This window comes from Ornithodoros turicata, chromosome 5 (assembly GCF_037126465.1).
Source record: "Ornithodoros turicata isolate Travis chromosome 5, ASM3712646v1, whole genome shotgun sequence".
Classification (NCBI taxonomy): Eukaryota; Metazoa; Arthropoda; class Arachnida; order Ixodida; family Argasidae; genus Ornithodoros; species Ornithodoros turicata.
Genome location: NC_088205.1, coordinates 22923720 through 22935928, shown reverse-complemented (window position 1 = coordinate 22935928; position 12209 = coordinate 22923720). Strand labels below are relative to the sequence as shown.

The 12209-nt window shown below is 47.1% G+C and overlaps 1 protein-coding gene across 10 annotated transcripts in view; it reads right to left on the bottom strand.

Annotated features, from left to right (window-relative positions):
* LOC135394227 (nuclear receptor coactivator 2-like) overlaps positions 1–12209 on the bottom strand; it is a 501016-nt gene that overhangs the window by 411227 nt on the left and 77580 nt on the right. For 9 of the 10 annotated variants that reach the window (XM_064624847.1, XM_064624849.1, XM_064624853.1 and 6 more), the window contains exon 2: positions 1095–1145. The gene's annotated coding sequence lies outside the window, so the exon portion shown is untranslated. Of the gene's footprint in view, positions 1–1094; positions 1146–3897; positions 3914–12209 lie in introns of those variants that run through there. The other variant, XM_064624848.1, reaches the window with a different exon arrangement.

Genomic DNA, 12209 nt, shown 5'->3' with positions numbered 1-12209 from the left:
TTTGTTTTTTTAGGGAATAGCAAGCCGGCGTGCTGCATGGCTGACCTTTTCCCTTTCATTTTTCTTATTTTTTTCTGCCAATAAATCCCCCCCCCCCCCCCCCGAAGAAGCACACTCGGTTATGAAGGGGGCATCTTACGGTCTGCTTTCACGCGCGTAATGTTTATCACCGCTGTCGGAGATGCTGCGCGAGGTGTCACCACCGGTGATGAAAACGTGAACATGAATGTTGTCAAAAACGTTGTTCGAAAGCTTGCAGGACTGCATGAAATTTCAAAAAACAAAGATGAGAAAACAAACCCCCCTGAACGTAACAGAGATGTAATAATAACATTAAGTTGATTTCCATGTGGATAAGGACGTTTGAATAACGAGGTCAACTAACGTATTTGACAACTACCGGCTTGAACGATCGAAATTGACAATTGTGTCTGCTTTCGGCGTTGTCGTGCGCCATTAAGAAGCCACCATCTGCTCATTAGTTGTACAGCAGACAGTGCTTTTATGCAAACTGAAATTGTTATTCCACATCAGCGATTGGTGGAAAGAAGAGGAATTTCATAGGCGAATGAGTTGTGAGGAACCCATTAGACAGAAAATGCCATTAAAGCTGTTCGTGTGGAACTGTGCACAAACGACACTGAAACTTAACGCATTAACGACTTCATGTAATTTTTCATGCCCGTGTGGCACGTGTGCAAGTCATTTTCCAACGATATCAAACTAAACACAAAGTAAATCTACTCCCAATTATTTATCAAACTAAACACGTCATCAGTTGCTTAAATAATGTCTTTCTTGTTGTCTTTCACTGTGTGAAACAGTAAACACGTGCTTATTAATTAGAGTTCCTTTGATAGGGAAGAAAAAAACGTTCAAAAGTAAGAAAGACGCTCAAGCTGCAAGAAAAAGAAAAAAAAGCTCAAATTCTACACGCTTCATATGTTGCGTCATTATCCAAAGAGGCGATGAAGAGCTTTAACCAGTCGCAACAGTTAGCCGAAAAGGATGGAAAGCTTAGCTGCTAATCTGGATCGAGCTGGCCACAGAGAAAGGAGGGAAACGAACTTTTCGAAAACGGAAGTTTCACTTACTTTACTGAAGTAAGGGGCTTCGCCTTGGCAGTGACTTCGTCAGTGAGAATTCTGTAGGAAAAAAAGAAAAAGAAGAAAATGAGTGAAGTAATAAATATGATCCTGTAACGTAGATTAGAAACTACATATCACGGCGTCGAGGCATACAGCTTAATTACTGGTTAAAGTTGGTGTCACACGACACTTTGTGACGTTCTAGCAGTGACCACGTGATTATGACACAAGGGCCAGGTATATTTTGATTACGCTGCATATCATGAAAAGAAAATGGCATAATGGTAATTAAAAAGTTTAACAATCATTAAATACCAGGTACGCACATGATTATTTCCGGGAATTACACGCGTATTGACGTCGTGAAATCGGAATCGCGAAACCGAAGTTGCAAAGCTCGGTTTCCCATAACCGCGGTTAGCGGCGTAAGCTCCGTTCGGTCGGCTGTGTTACTGCGGCGAACCGCGGTTGCCTTAACCGCGGGTAGATAAGCTGATAAGTAAATAAAAAAAAATATGGAGCAATTGAATTCGGCACCCTACCAATTCTGCAACTCAAAAAAAGAAAAAGTACAAATAAAATATAACCGCGGGTAGCGCTGCCCGGGTGATAAGGGCATTACCAGAGTTGAATAATACGTGCTATAATAATACAGTGATAAGAGTTCAATGGGTCGGAAGCACCAGAAGTTGACACATATATTAAGTACCTCTATGATTGAACACACAGAAAATAATTACGGGACACGCACTAGTTACGCTTTTTTTTTCTTTTTTAGGTTCCGTGTTGGCCCAAGGAAGCAACGTGGCGTTGGTATATGAGCGGCGTACAGATGTGGAGAGATGGAGAGAGGACAGCAGGAAGGAGTGGGGGGACAGGGAGGTTAGTTTGCGTCCTGGGCCGACTTCAGGAGCAGCTGTGCCGACATTCGTCTGGAAAGCCTGCCGGAAAACCCAGTTGCATAGTAAGTATATCATCGTAGTGCGCGGTATCTGGAGTGCCCCCGCTAGCTCATCGAAGAAAAGTCACGCACTTAAACTGCTTAGTTTAGTAAATGGTAAAATCGGACTTAAATTTAATGACTACTTAAGGTATAACACGAGTCGTACCACCAGGCAGAAGCACGGTATACGCATTAGTTGGCATGATTTCATTGGTTCACTGGTACATGTATCGGCCCAATGTAGAGTTGGGCCAACATCTCCATATTTTTCTTTTTTTTTTTTTTTTGCCAACCAACCATCAGATTTATGTAATAATACAGAAGCATGATAAACTGATCTGTGAGTTTCGATGCAAGAAAGCGTTATTGATTTTTTTTTTTTTTTTTCTTTTCACGTACTGTTCGCGAGTGGAATAACAACAACAACTTTATCGTGAGACGATGAATGGGGAGTTTCATCGCCAGGGGCGATATTCTACCCCATTGCTCGAAGTGACTTGGGGAGTGAAATAATGAGCCTCCCCATACATACCAGAACTACGAGTGGTAGTAGTGGGGGTTGAGGGGAATAAACTGCCTTCAAACGTGACTAACATACCCAGCACTGTGTGCTTTCTCGTCAGCTCTCGTGAAGGTTCTAACTAACTGTAGTGGTTCTCGCGTGTGTGTATTGTTGTGTATTGTTGTGTATTATCCACCATGCTACCTGCCTTAGCCCTCAAAGGTCGGCCGGCAGTATCTTTTAAATAAATGAAAAATATGGCAACGTTTATGATACAATGCGGTAAAAAGAAAAGTCAGCCAATGATAATTCGTGTTGCTTGTGAAAATAAGTTTTGAGCAACATTTAGCATTTCGGCACTGTTCCACCAATTGTTATATTCCAGCAGTTGTTATAGTATAAGTGTGTAATTTTCGCGAGGAACTAATTTTCGCGAAATTCGCGAGCACTCTTTTCTTCGCGAATTTAATGTTCCGCGAAATATTCGAACGAATGACAGAAAACTGCGCGAACGAAATATGGAAAAAATTTGACCAGGACGCTGGGGGTAACTTATGTTCGCGTCTCTCTCTCTTTTACGCTATTACACTGCATTGCCTCACAATGTGTTCAGGTCTTATCCGTTGTAGGTGGAGACAGTAGTCAAGCCTTCACGAATCCCGTGTGGATGTCCGCGTCCCGTGATTTCAGCTCCCTGTAAGCCTGGATTGATTGATTGATTGATTTTTAAAAGAAAAAAATTGAGATGTTAGTCTCGAGCCACTCGGGAGTGGCTACTCCAGGACGCGTTATTAAGAAAAGAAAGGGAAATTACACAAAACTCGACGCTTTGCAACAGAATGGAAACAGAATAAATGAGAACATCACCACCTAGCTTGGCACCAAAAGCGAAATCTCAATGCATAAAAACAAAGAGCGTCACAATCTGTCAGAGAGGTCCGTCGAGACGAGAAATTGCACAAGGGCGCGCACGGCAGCTATCAGCTGATTTGCTGGCCACCACCCAAGAACCTTTTCGGTGGAGTATGGCCGATTATCCAGCCGGGACAGGGACGACACAAGGGTACAACGGTGTGCACTGTACCTCGGGCAGTCTTGAAGTATATGATCCACGTCCTCAACCCTCAAGCCTGGATCATCCAGCAAGCGTGTATGGGTTTTAAGCACGTTGCCACGCTGATCGGCTCTTGTAAAAGTTGCCTCATCACTATATGGAGTCTCAATCGTACCTGCTCGATGTGGTGACAAGAATGACGGGAGACAGCGCGGCAATGGCCCAGATACCAGCCGAGTAAGGACCCCCTAATCGCAGCCCTCTTAATCAGAACGGCTCAAATCGAAGACAAATGCAACGGGTTATTTACCCAGTTGTGGTACCTCTTGGTAACTTCTTCCTGGAAGTTCACGCTGAAGGGCACCTAAGACGTCCGATGCAGGGTCGACGCATCTCGGTATCGCGAATTTAAGGTTCCGCGAATAATTGTCTGGTCCAGGCTCCTCCAAAATTCGCGAATTAGTGAGCCCGCGAATTTAACCACTTATACAGTATTTGGAGCACTGGATGCAACACGACGCGACAACAGTACCAGATAAATGGTGCGGCAAAATTCCAATAAGATGAGGTGTGCGACAATGTTTCCGACCGGGGCATCGGACACGGGGGCGTCATCTGCATTCGTCCTGATAAACGGCCACGAAAGACAAACGCGACAGCGCCGCACAGAAGCAAGCAGCTCCTCAACTCTGTCGAGTCACAGACGAAGATTGCAACATCGCCAATTGACGGCCGGCTACGTCGTTCCTTTTAATCTTGCGAAGCAAATCGGCCTTGCCATCACACAGTTGCATCTCCATGGTGGCTTTTTCCGCGCCGCGCATTAAGCAGAGATTGTATAACTGCTCGCTTGTCTGAAGGGGATCGCGGTTTTTTCCTCGTGCGTTTTGCTGGGGATGTACTACGAAGGGGAAAACCTCGTTTATTGTATTCTGGCAGGACGATGAGACGAGCGTTGAGGAAATAACCGGAGGACATTTGCCCCCGTTGGATTTGTCGTCTGCACGTCTTGTGCATGTTATGGCTGGTTCTTCAACGGGAAAAACCCCGGTATTTTGAATGACCTGAGTAGAATGTTAATATTCTCTAAATATGGTGTCAATCACGCTATTAATAATAAGAGTGTGCTTTCCGATCGTTGAAAAGTCAGGCGTCCTGCGCTATTTGGCAAATCTTTTGCGAAATGGGATAAAATAAATCAATTTTCAATTCGTCTTAGGTGAATATTTCCATAGTCACAGTGGACAACAGTAGAAAATCGGTATTCTGGAGTAAAAAAGCAACGATAGGCGGCCTTCTCGTGTTACTTGCTCCGGTGACAGTTTCAACGGACAATTAAAGGACAGCAAGGGCAGCAACGCTATGCTTCTTCTACTTCTTTTTCTTTTTTTTTTTCGGTCTCTCGTTGAAGCCGGTGTAATGGTTGCGCGATTTTCTAATTGAGTGTTTCCTCCCGATGCAATTATATCTATTGGCGGTGTACAGACGAGGATAGACGGAGAGAAGACAGCGGGAGATTAGGAGACATCAGATTTTAAGCTGAAAGAAGGAAGTTACTGAAAAGGTTAGCCAGCTGCAGGTCTCGAACCCATATCTTCTGCATTGCCGGTGCAGGGCTCTACCAATTAAGCTAAGCTAACTTTTTTTCTTTTCCATCTTTTATTAACAAATACACACAAGTACACACAAGTACAGGTACGTCACACGCTTGCAACGCCGAGGGCCATTACAAAACGTCTAAAGAGAAAACTGAATACCTTCACACCTCCCCAACGACTTCCAAGGGTGCATCATTTGAAGGGACAAACACGTTCACTCACTCACTGATTCAATCCTGAAGATGTGGGTTCGAGTCCTACAGCTGGCTAACCTTTTCAGTGACGTCCCTCTTTCATTGTTCTTAGGCACTTGAGGCTTGTGTGTTGTCCCTTCTCTGTACTCCAGCCTCAGAGCATCAATTTCCATCGTGTTAGTATACGCGTCGGGGACTTCATGGGGAATTCTGTCCACACATGTGTGCAAACTTCAGCAGGAAAACCCAGCAAAAACCTCAGAGGGAATCACCGGGTAAACTTACGATCTGGATCTTTTCGGAACCTGAGCGGATGTGGTATACACTCGGCCCTGGCCGCTGTTGTAACCACGCTTATTCCCTACGAGATGGGAGCAAAGTGTAATTGCAACAGGTACTTACGGAAGAAGACCCTCGACAGGGCTTGCTTGACCTGGGTTTGAAAAACTGCTATTCCCTATGCATTTTACGGCTGCTCTGCTCGTCATACGGCAGCTACTCGAGTGGAGGTGGTCGTACATCCGGGGCCAACTTCGAACTTCGAAGAGTCTATTCGCAGATTTCAGGATCGCGAAATAAAGTTCGAAAGCGTTTTCTTCGTAAAAATAACTGTGATGTCGTCACAGCAGCATTATATGTTCCATATCAGTGCCCAAATCATTTGCTCCTTTATGGCCAGCTTTCTTCACCACGCAGGAACCTGCTGTCTCCGTCAATAGTGTAAAAATCAAACTAATTTGTTTGGCCCTTCGAAAGACAAATGGAGGAAAAAAATAATTGGCGGGCGTTTAAAATAATGTCGTGGCCCCCTGGAGACCGTTCTTCCTTATTTGCTTGGACGATTATTTAGAGGCGGCGAATAACTTAGGTACTGGACGTCGCGGGAGGCTAGGCTGGTATGCGGTCAGCAGGACTGCCATTTGCACTCCCGTTTCTGCATGCTTGAATACCGTGCAGAATGAACAACAACAACAACAACCACTTTATTTTAATGATGATGAATCGTCGTAGGCAGAGCTAAATAGTCGCACATAATAATGATCCTATTTATTTAATCACAGGAGCAAACTTGGGAGCACAGACGGAAATTTACAGTATCACTAAATTTACGTCACTCGATGAGGTCCATGGTCAAACGCAGCCGGGGCTGTAGGCCTGGCTAAGACTCCTTCGCGCAGCAAAGTGGGATATGATATCAGTTCGAATCGGCGCGGACAGTACGTGTCCCGCATGGTGGGGAGACTGCGTTGCACAGCCATCAAATATAATATCCAGCCAATCGGCCTTGTTAATAAATTTTCTTATGACAATATAATACTATGTATAAATGCAAACAAACAGACGAATGTTCAAGGGCAGCACTATCATAGGTCCGTTCATAGGTCAACGTCGCCAGTACTGGACATTGGGGTGCCGTTGCCACCGTCGGGAAACGCCGAACACCGGATCATTTTCCCTTTTTTTTTAAACTCCTTGTTAGCGCCGCGAAGCAAGTGTGGCTGTAAGCAGCGTACAGACGTACACAGATGGAGAGAATACAGCAAGACCGAGTGGGTGACAGGGGGGGGTTAGTATGCGTCCTAGGCCGACTTCAAGGGGAACTGATGCCGATATTCGCCTGGAGAGACTGCCGGAAAACCCAAGGAAAAGCCTCAGAGAGAACAGCCGGTGCCTGGATTCGAACACGCGTCACCTCCCAGATCGTCCTTACCACTACGCCACACGAGCTGGTACAACCTATGATGATATGTATATATTTTTGAAGGGGTACAGAGGGCCATCCAAATTTTTTTTTTAGATTAAGACGTCTAATGAAAGTGTGTGTGTCATTTTACCGAATCGCACGCAAGGTTTCGATGTCCGCAATTTGTTTCCCAGAAAGAACTCACATAAACATGGCTCCGCGCGTTCACCCTTAAAGGGGCACTAAAATGCAAAAACGAGTTCACTTCAAAGTACGTTACACACTACGTTAATTTCGTACTTGTTATCATAGTTCGGAACTTTGATTCGGTTACGAAGCTACAATCCAAGTTATACCGGACTCTCTTGTGCTTTTGAGCTAAGCAGTGAACGACGCTTCAGCTCATGCGTCGGTGTTTTTAGTCCAATATGCGCGCGCACGCGCGTGCCGCGCAGTGGAGCAATCCCAGTGAAAAATATAGTGCGCGTTGCGAAGCGGACCGGCATTGCTGTCCGAAGGAGGTCAAGACAAACGTTGTCAGTGGAACATTCGCGAAAACTGTTGTGGGCTACAATTCAGTGAATCGCTATTGAAAAATGCAGCAGTGCCCATCATGCCGCGGATATACGGAACACTACAATCGGACCCGTTCCAATCCACACACTCACGGTAGGTATGCGGTCGCTTCTCCTGTTGTCTCATTGGATGCCGCCAAGCTTTGCCTCCTGGGGATCCCATTCGTTGCCTCCACCACAGAGGGCTCTGTTTTCATTACGTTTTTCTTCTAAACGGTAGCGTTGTTTGAACTAATTTTTTTTGAACTGTACTAATTGAAACACAGACTTTCATTCGAGAGCAAGTAGTTTTTGCATTTTGGTGCCCCTTTTACTCGCCACCCCGGGTATAACGAGGACGAGAAGGTATGATGCAACGTCACCGATGACGTTACAGGGGAACTCGTTCTGGTTCGCCGGTCAGTGGGGTTCAGCGCCCGGTCCCTTTGCCGCCGTAAACCAGTTTTGCCGCTTCTCCCGGAGAATTGGGGATAGGAGGAGCGGCCGAATAATGACGGAGCCAGGAGCAATGTTTTTTCAGAACCCCGAACAGCCGAGTAGCAAACGACAGCGGAGTAGTAGACAACATTTCTCTGGACCAATCAGCAAGCGTGTCCCCTGTAGCGTCAGGGCGATGCCTCGAGCAGATCACAGGCTGGCACTGTTTTCCACCGCCGCTGCGCACGGTCGCTTTTTGCGGCGTACTATAAATCCAACTTTCTGAGATAATTATGACTCTGTGGTGTGAATTACTTCTCATGATGCATCTTACTGGCCTACTTAAAAGTTTTGTAGGTACAATATAGGGTGTCATAAACGACTTATGTGCTACTTGAAAACAATTTTGAAATCAAGTGACCTCTGCGCCCTCTGAGGTCACCGTGTTTCTCGGCTACTGTCTTAAGAACAGGGTACATTGTGCAGTGCATCTATGTGGAGCCATCGGTGTGTTTTGTCTACGGTCATCTCATTTACTGGACTCATTGATTAGGTGGACCATGCGTGTTCTTTTTTTATGCCTCTTGGCCATCTTGGGGTTGGTTTTTCTACTTTCTTTTCTATCCACGTGTTCCGGAGTAGCTTGACCCGACTTTGTCGGGTCTTCATATTTTTTTTATTTTTCAATCTATCAAGATATTTTCACACTTTTTTTTTTACTTCTGTTAGTCATCGTCATCATCATCATCACCAAGATATATAAGTAACCAGCCTCATTGACCCAGTTGGTAGCGTGTTCGCCTACTGATCCCAAGGTTGCCACAGCGCAGGCTAGCCTTTCCCCCCCTTCTTTTTTATAGTAAACGTAAAGCGGCGAATTATCAATATTAATCATTATAGGTAAATTGTTATCATGATCATCATCTGTGTATTTCTTGGATTGGATATGAAAGAAAAATATGGAAGGGTTATTCCCGACCCAGTCAGGACTGGCTACTCCAAACGCGTTTGTGGGTGGAACAAGAGAGCCAGAAAAAAGGGAAATTAAACAACCAAATAAACAAACAAACAGGAAATAGGCAGACTGGGTCAAGCAGAAGAAAACATAAAGGGGGAAAAAGGGGCAAGGGAAAGGGGAGAGGTTAGGCACCGTGAAACACTCACTGGTTCATAATGTCAGAGACCGCGCGAACACAGAGTGTCACAGAAGTTGTCACATAGTGTCAAGCAGGATCGAAGCGGTGAGGAAGTCGACAATAGCGCGCGCAATGCCGTCCCCTGGTGATGTGCAAGCCAGCAGCCGAGAACCTTCCCAACGGAGAAAGGGCGATTGTTGAGGCGGGCTAGTGCCGCCACAATTCAACGACGAGGCGCGCTGTGTCGAGGGCGGGCCTCGATAGCATGTTCTCTATCTTCCAATGCTCCGCACTGAGAACAATTGGGTGAGGAAACCTTCCCAAGTTTAAAGAGGAGGCGGCCTGAATATATGGGACATTGAGACGAAGCCGGTAAATGATGGAGGTAACGGCCCGGGGGAGCGCTGGAGGCATTTGAAACCCTAGGTCCGGATCCACTTTGTGCAGTATCGAGGTAGATTGGACGAATCGACGCCAATGTTCCCTGCTCCTCGGACGCTTAACTACTGTGTTTATCGTGCTCTTTGCATCATCTCTCGTGAAGTAGACGGGGAGCGTGCGAACGCCGCACGCAAGATGGGCTCGCATGGCAGCTGCGTCCGCAGACTCATTTCCGTTGTTGTTGTTAGTAGGAAATAGTGAAGTCAAGATGTAAGACAGAGAAATCTAGTTTGCGAGTCAATAATTAATGTGATCAATGTACAGGTGTAAGACAGTGTTCTATTCGTGCTAAACTACACTGAAATTGTACTGTACAAGTGTACTTTGACACGTTAAATATCCTGAACAGACAGTGTTTCTCAATCGAGGTTCCGCGAACGGTGTACAGCTCAGCACCCGCGAGTGAACCTTGGCCGCCTACCGACGCTCGCTGTCGGACAGCCTTGTTATCTAACCGTGGGCCCTATTCCGGGGGGCGTCGCTCGCGCAATCGAGTCGTTTGCAAGTGAAGGCACGTGGTGTGTGATGTCATCGAACGACAAGCGCCGAGAATTGGGTATTCCTGTGCTTCCAGACGAGCCGCGCGTGAACGATCCTGTCGTTTGACCGATGCGCACGCTTGTTCAGCGGGGAGAGCTCAGCAGAAGGGAACGTGAAAAAGAGCAACTTTTAACAACCACCAGAAAACGACTGCCGCCAGGCAGGTTCCGACCCTCATAAGCTAGCAACGTGTGTAATGCTCGTTACTACGGTCATGACTGCTCCTCCTTTCCTTGAGGAAAGCCTGAACTATTCCGAACCCCCCCCCCTGTTTTTCTTTTCTTTTTCTTTTCTTTTTTGCTACATTCTATAGCAGCTTTCCGCTCTAGCAAATTTTTCCATTTTTCCACCGCTGACAATGAATACATGCAGTGAAAGGCAAAGGCAAAGGAACCACTGACAACTTCCCAATCCGTTGAGCAGCTACAATATGTACTAGTTCTGGACCACCGACGGTGTCGGTAGGCGAAGCGATCGAGGAGGCGGGAACGATACCTGCCACTTTTGGTATTTCGGGTTACGTCTAACGATTGCGCGCTTGGGTTATTTACCATCGTTCAACCCGTCGACGTGTTCAACGTCACCGTCACGCGCCTCCCAGGCGACGACGACAAAGCGATTGCATAAGCGCGTTCGCAAATATCACTTTGTGCATTTGAAATAAAAGCAAATATAGGCAATAAAAGACGACACACACACACACACACACACACACACAAACAAACAAACAAAAGCTGTGCTTCTCTTTTTCGCATAATTTCCTCTATCTGCGATGGATTCACCGGTCCGCACTTCACGTCCCACCTCGGAGCAGTTTCACATTATGCTCGACTATGTGGGGGAGCACCGTAATCTCTTTACGGGTGGGCTGTCCGCTGGCTACACATCGCAAGACAGAAATAGGGAGCGGTGCGAGCTGGCTGCACGTTTGAACGCCAGCGGTGGTGCAGTGAAACCTGTCGAGAGGTGGAGAAAGGTGCATATATTAGTATCAGATACGAAACACCAACAAAAATTCGCGGCAGCAGTGATGACTGCAATATCCCACTGCTTGATTGACGTTGTGTTCAATGGGAACTTTTAGACGTGGACCGACTGGAAAAGCGCCACCAAAGCCAAGGCAGCTCGCATCTCACACCACACGCGGGGGACGGGAGGAGGTCCTCCTCCGAAAGAATCGCTCTCTGAGCTGGAGGAGCGGCGGCTCGCCTCTGTCATAGGGCAAGTGGCGACGACCGGGGTGCAGGAGACTCATGAGTTCGGGATACGGGCACCGCCGGCCTCGGAGTCCACATCAACGGTCATTTATATGGCACCGCCCGAGGCCGCTTCTGCCTCACAGAGCGATGAAGGCAGGTCGACCTGTAGGTTCCGACCGCGTTGGCCTCGATGGCAGCCACGCGAAGTAACTTGCAGCCATATCCGTTGAATGCTCTCGGCTAATCGACAGGCCAAACGACTGGGTCCGAGTAGCCGCTCGTGCACCGACACTCAGCCGACAGCGTCCTTCCCAAGGGACACGTTTAGAAGGCAAGGAAATACCAAATGCTCGGTGCCTTCGTTACGTGACATCACGCATCACGTGCCATCGGTTGCAAACAACTCGCTTGCTCGTGCGGTGCACCTCGCGATTCAAGCACGCCATCGTTAGACGCGGCGTCGGAATGTCAAAAGTTGCATGGGTCGTTCCCGCAAGGTCGATCGAGAGCGAGCGATCCTCGCCTACCGACAGCGTCGGTCACGCGCAATCGGTAGCTCGTGCTCGACATTTGATCGTTGACATTGGGATCGACATCGGGATCGCAGGACCAGGTTGCCACGGTTGACGCGCACTGCATGTAGTGAGTAGAGCCAGCTGCTGTTGTCTTCATCAGTGGGCTGAACCCGCAACCCAATCCGGAAATTCCTCCGCATCACGTTTTTGCTTTTCTCTCGTGTTTCCAAAGCCTCCCAAGCACTGGGAAAGTTGGAGCTACTTCGGAAAAATTTCGGGGCTACTCCCCTGCGTACATGAACTCGGATTTTACGAGCATCAGT